At 29.5% G+C, this 11,565-nt stretch overlaps 8 non-coding genes across 8 annotated transcripts; all 8 read left to right on the top strand.

The window, feature by feature from the left end:
* The first annotated feature begins 358 nt into the window (after window positions 1-358).
* TRNAG-UCC lies at window positions 359-430 on the top strand. Its single transcript has one exon. It is a non-coding gene; the product is annotated as a tRNA-Gly (tRNA).
* A 1,273-nt stretch (window positions 431-1,703) lies between these two features.
* On the top strand, window positions 1,704-1,775 carry TRNAG-UCC. Its single transcript has one exon. It is a non-coding gene; the product is annotated as a tRNA-Gly (tRNA).
* Window positions 1,776-2,447: 672 nt separating this feature from the next.
* On the top strand, window positions 2,448-2,518 carry TRNAG-UCC. The gene has a single exon. It is a non-coding gene; the product is annotated as a tRNA-Gly (tRNA).
* A 1,320-nt stretch (window positions 2,519-3,838) lies between these two features.
* TRNAG-UCC lies at window positions 3,839-3,910 on the top strand. The gene has a single exon. It is a non-coding gene; the product is annotated as a tRNA-Gly (tRNA).
* Window positions 3,911-4,575: 665 nt separating this feature from the next.
* Window positions 4,576-4,646, top strand: TRNAG-UCC. The gene has a single exon. It is a non-coding gene; the product is annotated as a tRNA-Gly (tRNA).
* Window positions 4,647-6,050: 1,404 nt separating this feature from the next.
* TRNAG-UCC lies at window positions 6,051-6,122 on the top strand. The gene has a single exon. It is a non-coding gene; the product is annotated as a tRNA-Gly (tRNA).
* Window positions 6,123-7,374: 1,252 nt separating this feature from the next.
* On the top strand, window positions 7,375-7,446 carry TRNAG-UCC. Its single transcript has one exon. It is a non-coding gene; the product is annotated as a tRNA-Gly (tRNA).
* A 1,951-nt stretch (window positions 7,447-9,397) lies between these two features.
* TRNAG-UCC lies at window positions 9,398-9,469 on the top strand. The gene has a single exon. It is a non-coding gene; the product is annotated as a tRNA-Gly (tRNA).
* The last annotated feature ends 2,096 nt before the right edge of the window (window positions 9,470-11,565 follow it).

Genomic DNA, 11,565 nt, shown 5'->3' on the forward strand with positions numbered 1-11,565 from the left:
TTTTGTAATTTTTATTATTTGTTTATACATTACCCTCTATTATATCACTTACTTTTTCATAAATACACATGGACCCCGTCAGTGTATACTTTTGTAAAAAATTTTCTGTTAATTATTTATTGTTTTTAACTTACTCATTGAATTTCATAAGAAGGTCTTTGGTTCAAACCTAAGGAAGACAAACAAGAAGAAATATTGCATTGAATCCAAGGATTGTTTAAGGATATGCGTTTAGGCCTCACCTAGAAATAGGGATTCGAAAATTACATAATTCATATTCTCAATAACATTATGACATTCCCGGTTGAGAATGTAGATGTCATAGCGTTATACAAAGAAAGTACCATATAATGAAATTGCGTTTGTAGTCCAACGGTTAGGATAATTGCCTTCCAAGCAATAGACCTGGGTTCAACTCCCGGCAAACGCATTACCTTTGCATTCGTTAAGCCTCTCGAATTACGCAAACCAAACATGCAGCCCTAGAGCTTAATTTCGTTAAGTTTCGCTTCTCGATTTAGCAACCTTATGGACTAAACTCTTTTATATTTTACCAGTTTGTATTTTTGATATCAATTTATTCACCTCTTAATATTTTTAAAATATCTACTAAAACAAGTTGTTCAATCGGTTGTTGAAACTTGAAATGAAAGTTTCGTATTATTTGATTTTTGTAATTTTTATTATTTTTTCTACATTACCCTCTATTATATCACTTACTTTTTAATAAATACACATGGACCCCGTCAGTGTATACTTTTGTAAAAAATATTCTGTTAATTATTTATTGTTTTTAACTTACTCATTGAATTTCATAAGAAGGTCTTTGGTTCAAACCTAAGGAAGACAAACAAGATGAAATATTGCATTGAATCCAAGAATTGTTTAAGGATATGCGTTTAGGCCTCACCTAGAAATAGGGATTCGAAAATTACATAATTCATATTCTCAATAACATTATGACATTTCCCGGTTGAGAATGTAGATGTCATAGGTTATACAAAGAAAGTACCATATAATGAAATTGCGTTTGTAGTCCAACGGTTAGGATAATTGCCTTCCGAGCAATAGACCTGGGTTCGACTCTGGCAAACGCATTACCTTTGCATTCGTTAAGCCTGTCGAATTAAGCAAACCAAACATGCAGCCCTTAGAGCTTAATTTCGTTAAGTTATCGCTTCTCGATTTAAGCAACCTTTATGGACTAAAACTCTTTTATATTTTACCAAGTTTGTAATTTTGATATCAATTTATTTCACCTCTTAATATTTTTAAAATATCTACTAAAACAAGTTGGTTCAATCGTTGTTGAAACTTGAATTGAAAGCTTCGTATTATTTTGATTTTTGTAATTTTTATTATTTGTTTATACATTACCCTCTATTATATCACTTACTTTTTCATAAATACACATGGACCCCCGTCAGTGTATACTTTTGTAAAAAATATTCTGTTAATTATTTATTGTTTTTAACTTACTCATTGAATTTAATAAGAAGGTCTTTGGTTCGAACCTAAGGAAGACAAACAAGATGAAATATTGCATTGAATCCAAGAATTGTTTAAGGATATGCGCTTAGGCCTCACCTAGATATAGAGATTCGAAAATTACATAATTCATATTCTCAATAACATTATGAAATTCCCGGTTGAGAATGTAAATGTCATAGCGTTATACAAAGAAAGTACCATATAATGAAATTGCGTTTGTAGTCCAACGGTTAGGATAATTGCCTTCCAAGCAATAGACCCGGGTCCAACTCCCGGCAAACGCATTACCTTTGCATTCGTTAAGCCTCTCGAATTAGCCCTAGAGCATAATTTCGTTAAGTTTTGCTTCTCGATTTAAGCAACCCTATGGACTAAACTCTTTTCAAATTTAATAATTTATTATATAAATTCCATTTTATATATATTTTTTTAAATAAAATTTATATTCACACTTCTATTAAACAAACTTTTATATTTTACCAGTTTGTAATTTTGATATCAATTTATTCACCTCTTAATATTTTTAAAATATCTACTAAAACAAGTTGGTTCAATCGGTTCTTGAAACTTGAAATGAAAGCTTCGTATTATTTTGATTTTTGTAATTTTTATTATTTGTTTATACATTACCCTCTATTATATCACTTACTTTTTCATAAATACACAATGGACCCCGTCAGTGTATACTTTTGTAAAAAATATTCTGTTAATTATTTATTGTTTTTAACTTACTCATTGAATTTCATAAGAAGGTCTTTGGTTTGAACCTAAGGAAGACAAACAAGATGAAATATTGCATTGAATCCAAGAATTGTTTAAGGATATGCGCTTAGGCCTCACCTAGATATAGAGATTCGAAAATTACATAATTCATATTCTCAATAACATTATGACATTTCCGGTTGAGAATGTAAATGTCATAGCGTTATACAAAGAAAGTACCATATAATGAAATTGCGTTTGTAGTCCAACGGTTAGGATAATTGCCTTCCAAGCAATAGACCCGGGTTCAACCCCGGCAAACGCATTACCTTTGCATTCGTTAAGCCTCTCGAATTAGCCCTAGAGCATAATTTCGTTAAGTTTTGCTTCTCGATTTAAGCAACCCTAAGGACTAAACTCTCTTCAAATTTAATAATTTATTATATAAATTCAATTTTATATATATATTTTTAAAATAAAATTTATATTCACACTTCCATTAAACAAACTTTTATATTTTACCAGTTTGTAATGTTGATATCAATTTATTCACCTCTTAATATTTTTAAAATATCTACTAAAACAAGTTGGTTCAATCGGTTGTTGAAACTTGAAATGAAAGCTTTGTATTATTTTGATTTTTGTAATTTTTATTATTTGTTTATACATTACCCTCTATTATATCACTTACTTTTCATAAATACACATGGACCCCGTCAGTGTATACTTTTGTAAAAAAATTTCTGTTAATTATTTATTGTTTTTAACTTACTCATTGAATTTCATAAGAAGGTCTTTGGTTCAAACCTAAGGAAGACAAACAAGAGAAATATTGCATTGAATCCAAGATTGTTTAAGGATATGCGTTTAGGCCTCACCTAGAAATAGGATTCGAAAATTACATAATTCATATTCTCAATAACATTATGACATTCCCGGTTGAGAATGTAAATGTCATAGCGTTATACAAAGAAAGTACCATATAATGAAATTGCGTTTGTAGTCCAACGGTTAGGATAATTGCCTTCCAAGCAATAGACCGGGTTCAACTCCGGCAAACGCATTACTTTGCATTCGTTAAGCCTCTCGAATTAGCGCAGCCTAGAGCTTAATTTCGTTAAGTTTCGCTTCTCGATTTAAGCAACCTTATGGACTAAACTCTTTATATTTTACCAATTTTATAATTTTGATATCAATTTATTCACCTCTTAATATTTTTAAAATATCTACTAAAACAAGTTGGTTCAATCGGTTGTTGAAACTTGAAATGAAAGCTTCGTATTATTTTGATTTTTGTAATTTTTATTATTTGTTTATACATTACCTCTATTATATCACTTACTTTTTCATAAATACACATGGACCCCGTCAGTGTATACTTTTGTAAAAAATATTCTGTTAATTATTTATTGTTTTTAACTTACTCATTGAATTTCATAAGAAGGTCTTTGGTTCAACCTAAGGAAGACAAACAAGATGAAATATTGCATTGAATCCAAGAATTGTTTAAGGATATGCGTTAGGCCTCACCTAGAATAGAGATTCGAAAATTACATAATTCATATTCTCAATAACATTATGACATTCCCGGTTGAGAATGTAAATGTCATAGCGTTATACAAAGAAAGTACCATATAATGAAATTGCGTTTGTAGTCCAACGGTTAGGATAATTGCCTTCCAAGCAATAGACCCGGGTTCAACTCCCGGCAAACGCATTACCTTTGCATTCGTTAAGCCTCTCGAATTAGCCCTAGAGCATAATTTCGTTAAGTTTTGCTTCTCGATTTAAGCAACCCTATGGACTAAACTCTTTTCAAATTTAATAATTTATTATATAAATTCATTTATATATATTTTTTTAAATAAAATTTATATTCACACTTCTATTAAACAAACTTTTATATTTTCAGTTTGTAATTTTGATATCAATTTATTCACCTCTTAATATTTTTAAAATATCTACTAAAACAAGTTGGTTCAATCGGTTGTTGAAACTTGAAATGAAAGCTTTCGTATTATTTTGATTTTTGTAATTTTTATTATTTGTTTATACATTACCCTCTATTATATCTTACTTTTTCATAAATACACATGGACCCCGTCAGTGTATACTTTTGTAAAAAATATTCTGTTAATTATTTATTGTTTTTAACTTACTCATTGAATTTCATAAGAAGGTCTTTGGTTTGAACCTAAGGAAGACAAACAAGATGAAATATTGCATTGAATCCAAGAATTGTTTAAGGATATGCGCTTAGGCCTCACCTAGATATAGAGATTCGAAAATTACATAATTCATATTCTCAATAACATTATGACATTCCGGTTGAGAATGTAAATGTCATAGCGTTATACAAAGAAAGTACCATATAATGAAATTGCGTTTGTAGTCCAACGGTTAGGATAATTGCCTTCCAAGCAATAGACCCGGGTTCAACCCCGGCAAACGCATTACCTTTGCATTCGTTAAGCCTCTCGAATTAGCCCTAGAGCATAATTTCGTTAAGTTTTGCTTCTCGATTTAAGCAACCCTAAGGACTAAACTCTTTCAAATTTAATAATTTATTATATAATTCAATTTTATATATATTTTTTAAAATAAAATTTATATTCACACTTCCATTAAACAAACTTTTATATTTTACAGTTTGTAATTTTGATATCAATTTATTCACCTCTTAATATTTTTAAAATATCTACTAAAACAAGTTGGTTCAATCGGTTGTTGAAACTTGAAATGAAAGCTTTGTATTATTTTGATTTTTGTAATTTTTATTATTTGTTTATACATTACCCTCTATTATATCACTTACTTTTTCATAAATACACATGGACCCCGTCAGTGTATACTTTTGTAAAAAATTTCTGTTAATTATTTATTGTTTTTAACTTACTCATTGAATTTCATAAGAAGGTCTTTGGTTCAAACCTAAGGAAGACAAACAAGAAGAAATATTGCATTGAATCCAAGATTGTTTAAGGATATGCGTTTAGGCCTCACCTAGAAATAGGGATTCGAAAATTACATAATTCATATTCTCAATAACATTATGACATTCCCGGTTGAGAATGTAAATGTCATAGCGTTATACAAAGAAAGTACCATATAATGAAATTGCGTTTGTAGTCCAACGGTTAGGATAATTGCCTTCCAAGCAATAGACCCGGGTTCAACTCCGGCAAACGCATTACCTTTGCATTCGTTAAGCCTCTCGAATTAGCCCTAGAGCATAATTTCGTTAAGTTTTGCTTCTCGATTTAAGCAACCCTAAGGACTAAACTCTTTTAAATTTAATAATTTATTATATAAATTCAATTTATATATATTTTTTTAAAATAAAATTTATATTCACACTTCCATTAAACAAACTTTTATATTTACCAGTTTGTAATTTTGATATCAATTTATTCACCTCTTAATATTTTTAAAATATCTACTAAAACAAGTTGGTTCAATCGGTTGTTGAAACTTGAAATGAAAGCTTTGTATTATTTTGATTTTTGTAATTTTTATTATTTGTTTATACATTACCCTCTATTATATCACTTACTTTTTCATAAATACACATGGACCCCGTCAGTGTATACTTTTGTAAAAAATTTTCTGTTAATTATTTATTGTTTTTAACTTACTCATTGAATTTCATAAGAAGGTCTTTGGTTCAACCTAAGGAAGACAAACAAGAAGAAATATTGCATTGAATCCAAGATTGTTTAAGGATATGCGTTTAGGCCTCACCTAGAAATAGGGATTCGAAAATTACATAATTCATATTCTCAATAACATTATGACATTCCCGGTTGAGAATGTAAATGTCATAGCGTTATACAAAGAAAGTACCATATAATGAAATTGCGTTTGTAGTCCAACGGTTAGGATAATTGCCTTCCAAGCAATAGACCTGGGTTCAACTCCCGGCAAACGCATTACCTTTGCATTCGTTAAGCCTCTCGAATTACGCAATGCAGCCCTAGAGCTTAATTTCGTTAAGTTTTGCTTCTCGATTTAAGCAACCTTATGGACTAAACTCTTTTATATTTTACCAGTTTGTAATTTTGATATCAATTTATTCACCTCTTAATATTTTTAAAATATCTACTAAAACAAGTTTGTTCAATCGGTTGTTGAAACTTGAAATGAAAGTTTCGTATTATTTGATTTTTAATTTTTATTATTTTTTTACATTACCCTCTATTATATCACTTACTTTTTAATAAATACACATGGACCCCGTCAGTGTATACTTTTGTAAAAAATATTCTGTTAATTATTTATTGTTTTTAACTTACTCATTGAATTTCATAAGAAGGTCTTTGGTTCAAACCTAAGGAAGACAAACAAGAAATATTGCATTGAATCCAAGAATTGTTTAAGGATATGCGTTTAGGCCTCACCTAGAAATAGGGATTCGAAAATTACATAATTCATATTCTCAATAACATTATGACATTCCCGGTTGAGAATGTAGATGTCATAGCGTTATAAAAAGAAAGTACCATATAATGAAATTGCGTTTGTAGTCCAACGGTTAGGATAATTGCCTTCCAGCAATAGACCTGGGTTCGACTCCGGCAAACGCATTACCTTTGCATTCGTTAAGCCTGTCGAATTAAGCAAACCAAACATGCAGCCCTAGAGCTTAATTTCGTTAAGTTTGCTTCTCGATTTAAGCAACCTTATGGACTAAACTCTTTTATATTTTACCAGTTTGTAATTTTGATATCAATTTATTCACCTCTTAATATTTTTAAAATATCTACTAAAACAAGTTGGTTCAATCGGTTGTTGAAACTTGAAATTGAAAGCTTCGTATTATTTTGATTTTTGTAATTTTTATTATTTGTTTATACATTACCCTCTATTATATCACTTACTTTTTCATAAATACACATGGACCCCGTCAGTGTATACTTTTGTAAAAAATATTCTGTTAATTATTTATTGTTTTTAACTTACTCATTGAATTTAATAAGAAGGTCTTTGGTTCGAACCTAAGGAAGACAAACAAGATGAAATATTGCATTGAATCCAAGAATTGTTTAAGGATATGCGCTTAGGCCTCACCTAGATATAGAGATTCGAAAATTACATAATTCATATTCTCAATAACATTATGAAATTCCCGGTTGAGAATGTAAATGTCATAGTTATACAAAGAAAGTACCATATAATGAAATTGCGTTTGTAGTCCAACGGTTAGGATAATTGCCTTCCAAGCAATAGACCCGGGTTCAACTCCCGGCAAACGCATTACCTTTGCATTCGTTAAGCCTCTCGAATTAGCCCTAGAGCATAATTTCGTTAAGTTTTGCTTCTCGATTTAAGCAACCCTATGGACTAAACTCTTTTCAAATTTATAATTTATTATATAAATTCCATTTATATATATTTTTAAAATAAAATTTATATTCACACTTCTTAAACAAACTTTTATATTTTACCAGTTTGTAATTTTGATATCAATTTATTCACTCTTAATATTTTTAAAATATCTACTAAAAAGTTGGTTCAATCGGTTGTTGAAACTTGAAATGAAAGCTTTGTATTATTTTGATTTTTGTAATTTTTATTATTTTTTATACATTACCCTCTATTATATCACTTACTTTTTCATAAATACATGGACCCCGTCAGTGTATACTTTTGTAAAAAATTTCTGTTAATTATTTATTGTTTTTAACTTACTCATTGAATTTCATAAGAAGGTCTTTGGTTCAAACCTAAGGAAGACAAACAAGAAGAAATATTGCATTGAATCCAAGAATTGTTTAAGGATATGCGTTTAGGCCTCACCTAGAAATAGGGATTCGAAAATTACATAATTCATATTCTCAATAACATTATGACATTCCCGGTTGAGAATGTAGATGTCATAGCGTTATACAAGAAAGTACCATATAATGAAATTGCGTTTGTAGTCCAACGGTTAGGATAATTGCCTTCCAAGCAATAGACCTGGGTTCAACTCCGGCAAACGCATTACCTTTGCATTCGTTAAGCCTCTCGAATTACGCAAACCAAACATGCAGCCCTAGCTTAATTTCGTTAAGTTTCGCTTCTCGATTTAAGCAACCTTATGGACTAAACTCTTTTATATTTTAAATTTTTAAAATATCTACTAAAACAAGTTGTTCAATCGGTTGTTGAAACTTGAAATGAAAGTTTCGTATTATTTTGATTTTTGTAATTTTTATTATTTTTTTCTACATTACCCTCTATTATATCACTTACTTTTTAATAAATACACATGACCCCGTCAGTGTATACTTTTGTAAAAAATATTCTGTTAATTATTTATTGTTTTTAACTTACTCATTGAATTTCATAGAAGGTCTTTGGTTCAAACCTAAGGAAGACAAACAAGATGAAATATTGCATTGAATCCAAGAATTGTTTAAGGATATGCGTTTAGGCCTCACCTAGAAATAGGGATTCGAAAATTACATAATTCATATTCTCAATAACATTATGACATTCCCGTTGAGAATGTAATGTCATAGCGTTATACAAAGAAAGTACCATATAATGAAATTGCGTTTGTAGTCCAACGGTTAGGATAATTGCCTTCCAAGCAATAGACCTGGGTTCAACTCCGGCAAACGCATTACCTTTGCATTCGTTAAGCCTCTCGAATTAAGCAAACCAAACATGCAGCCTTAGAGCTAATTTCGTTAAGTTTCGCTTCTCGATTTAAGCAACCTTATGGACTAAACTCTTTTATATTTTACCAATTTGTAATTTTGATATCAATTTATTCACCTCTTAATATTTTTAAAATATCTACTAAAACAAGTTGGTTCAATCGGTTGTTGAAACTTGAAATGAAAGCTTTCGTATTATTTTGATTTTTGTAATTTTTATTATTTGTTTATACATTACCCTCTATATATCACTTACTTTTTCATAAATACACATGGCCCCGTCAGTGTATACTTTTGTAAAAAATATTCTGTTAATTATTTATTGTTTTTAACTTACTCATTGAATTTCATAAGAAGGTCTTTGGTTCAACCTAAGGAAGACAAACAAGATGAAATATTGCATTGAATCCAAGAATTGTTTAAGGATATGCGCTTAGGCCTCACCTAGATATAGAGATTCGAAAATTACATAATTCATATTCTCAATAACATTATGACATTCCCGGTTGAGAATGTAAATGTCATAGCGTTATACAAAGAAAGTACCATATAATGAAATTGCGTTTGTAGTCCAACGGTTAGGATAATTGCCTTCCAAGCAATAGACCCGGGTTCAACTCCCGGCAAACGCATTACCTTTGCATTCGTTAAGCCTCTCGAATTAGCCCTAGAGCATAATTTCGTTAAGTTTTGCTTCTCGATTTAAGCAACCCTATGGACTAAACTCTTTTCAAATTTAATAATTTATTATATAAATTCCATTTATATATATTTTTTAAATAAATTTATATTCACACTTCTATTAAACAAACTTTTATATTTTACCAGTTTGTAATTTTGATATCAATTTATTCACCTCTTAATATTTTAAAATATCTACTAAAACAAGTTGGTTCAATCGGTTCTTGAAACTTGAAATGAAAGCTTCGTATTATTTTGATTTTTGTAATTTTTATTATTTGTTTATACATTACCCTCTATTATATCACTTACTTTTTCATAAATACACATGGACCCCGTCAGTGTATACTTTTGTAAAAAATATTCTGTTAATTATTTATTGTTTTTAACTTACTCATTGAATTTCATAAGAAGGTCTTTGGTTTGAACCTAAGGAAGACAAACAAGATGAAATATTGCATTGAATCCAAGAATTGTTTAAGGATATGCGCTTAGGCCTCACCTAGATATAGAGATTCGAAAATTACATAATTCATATTCTCAATAACATTATGACATTCCGGTTGAGAATGTAAATGTCATAGCGTTATACAAAGAAAGTACCATATAATGAAATTGCGTTTGTAGTCCAACGGTTAGGATAATGCCTTCCAAGCAATAGACCGGGTTCAACTCCGGCAAACGCATTACCTTTGCATTCGTTAAGCCTCTCGAATTAGCCCTAGAGCATAATTTCGTTAAGTTTTGCTTCTCGATTTAAGCAACCCTAAGGACTAAACTCTCTTCAAATTTAATAATTTATTATATAAATTCATTTATATATATATTTTTAAAATAAAATTTATATTCACACTTCCATTAAACAAACTTTTATATTTTACCAGTTTGTAATTTGATATCAATTTATTCACCTCTTAATATTTTTAAAATATCTACTAAAACAAGTTGGTTCAATCGGTTGTTGAAACTTGAAATGAAAGCTTTGTATTATTTTGATTTTTGTAATTTTTATTATTTGTTTATACATTACCCTCTATTATATCACTTACTTTTTCATAAATACACATGGACCCCGTCAGTGTATACTTTTGTAAAAAAATTTCTGTTAATTATTTATTGTTTTTAACTTACTCATTGAATTTCATAAGAAGGTCTTTGGTTCAAACCTAAGGAAGACAAACAAGAAGAAATATTGCATTGAATCCAAGGATTGTTTAAGGATATGCGTTTAGGCCTCACCTAGAAATAGGGATTCGAAAATTACATAATTCATATTCTCAATAACATTATGACATTCCCGTTTGAGAATGTAAATGTCATAGCGTTATACAAAGAAAGTACCATATAATGAAATTGCGTTGTAGTCCAACGGTTAGATAATTGCCTTCCAAGCAATAGACCCGGTTCAACTCCGGCAAACGCATTACCTTGCATTCGTTAAGCCTCTCGAATTAGCCCTAGAGCATAATTTCGTTAAGTTTTGCTTCTCGATTTAAGCAACCTAAGGACTAAACTCTCTTTAAATTTAATAATTTATTATATAAATTCAATTTTATATATATTTTTTAAAATAAAATTTATATTCACACTTCCATTAAACAAACTTTTATATTTTACCAGTTTGTAATTTTGATATCAATTTATTCACCTCTTAATATTTTTAAAATATCTACTAAAACAAGTTGGTTCAATCGTTGTTGAAACTTGAAATGAAAGCTTTGTATTATTTTGATTTTTGTAATTTTTATTATTTGTTTATACATTACCCTCTATTATATCACTTACTTTTTCATAAATACACATGGACCCCGTCAGTGTATACTTTTGTAAAAAATTTTCTGTTAATTATTTATTGTTTTTAACTTACTCATTGAATTTCATAAGAAGGTCTTTGGTTCAAACCTAAGGAAGACAAACAAGAAGAAATATTGCATTGAATCAAAGGATTGTTTAAGGATATGCGTTTAGGCCTCACCTAGAAATAGGATTCGAAAATTACATAATTCATATTCTCAATAACATTATGACATTCCCGGTTGAGAATGTA

The sequence above is a fragment of the Ipomoea nil genome, unplaced genomic scaffold (genome assembly GCF_001879475.1).
Source record: "Ipomoea nil cultivar Tokyo-kokei standard unplaced genomic scaffold, Asagao_1.1 scaffold0887, whole genome shotgun sequence".
Lineage (NCBI taxonomy): Eukaryota > Viridiplantae > Streptophyta > Magnoliopsida > Solanales > Convolvulaceae > Ipomoea > Ipomoea nil.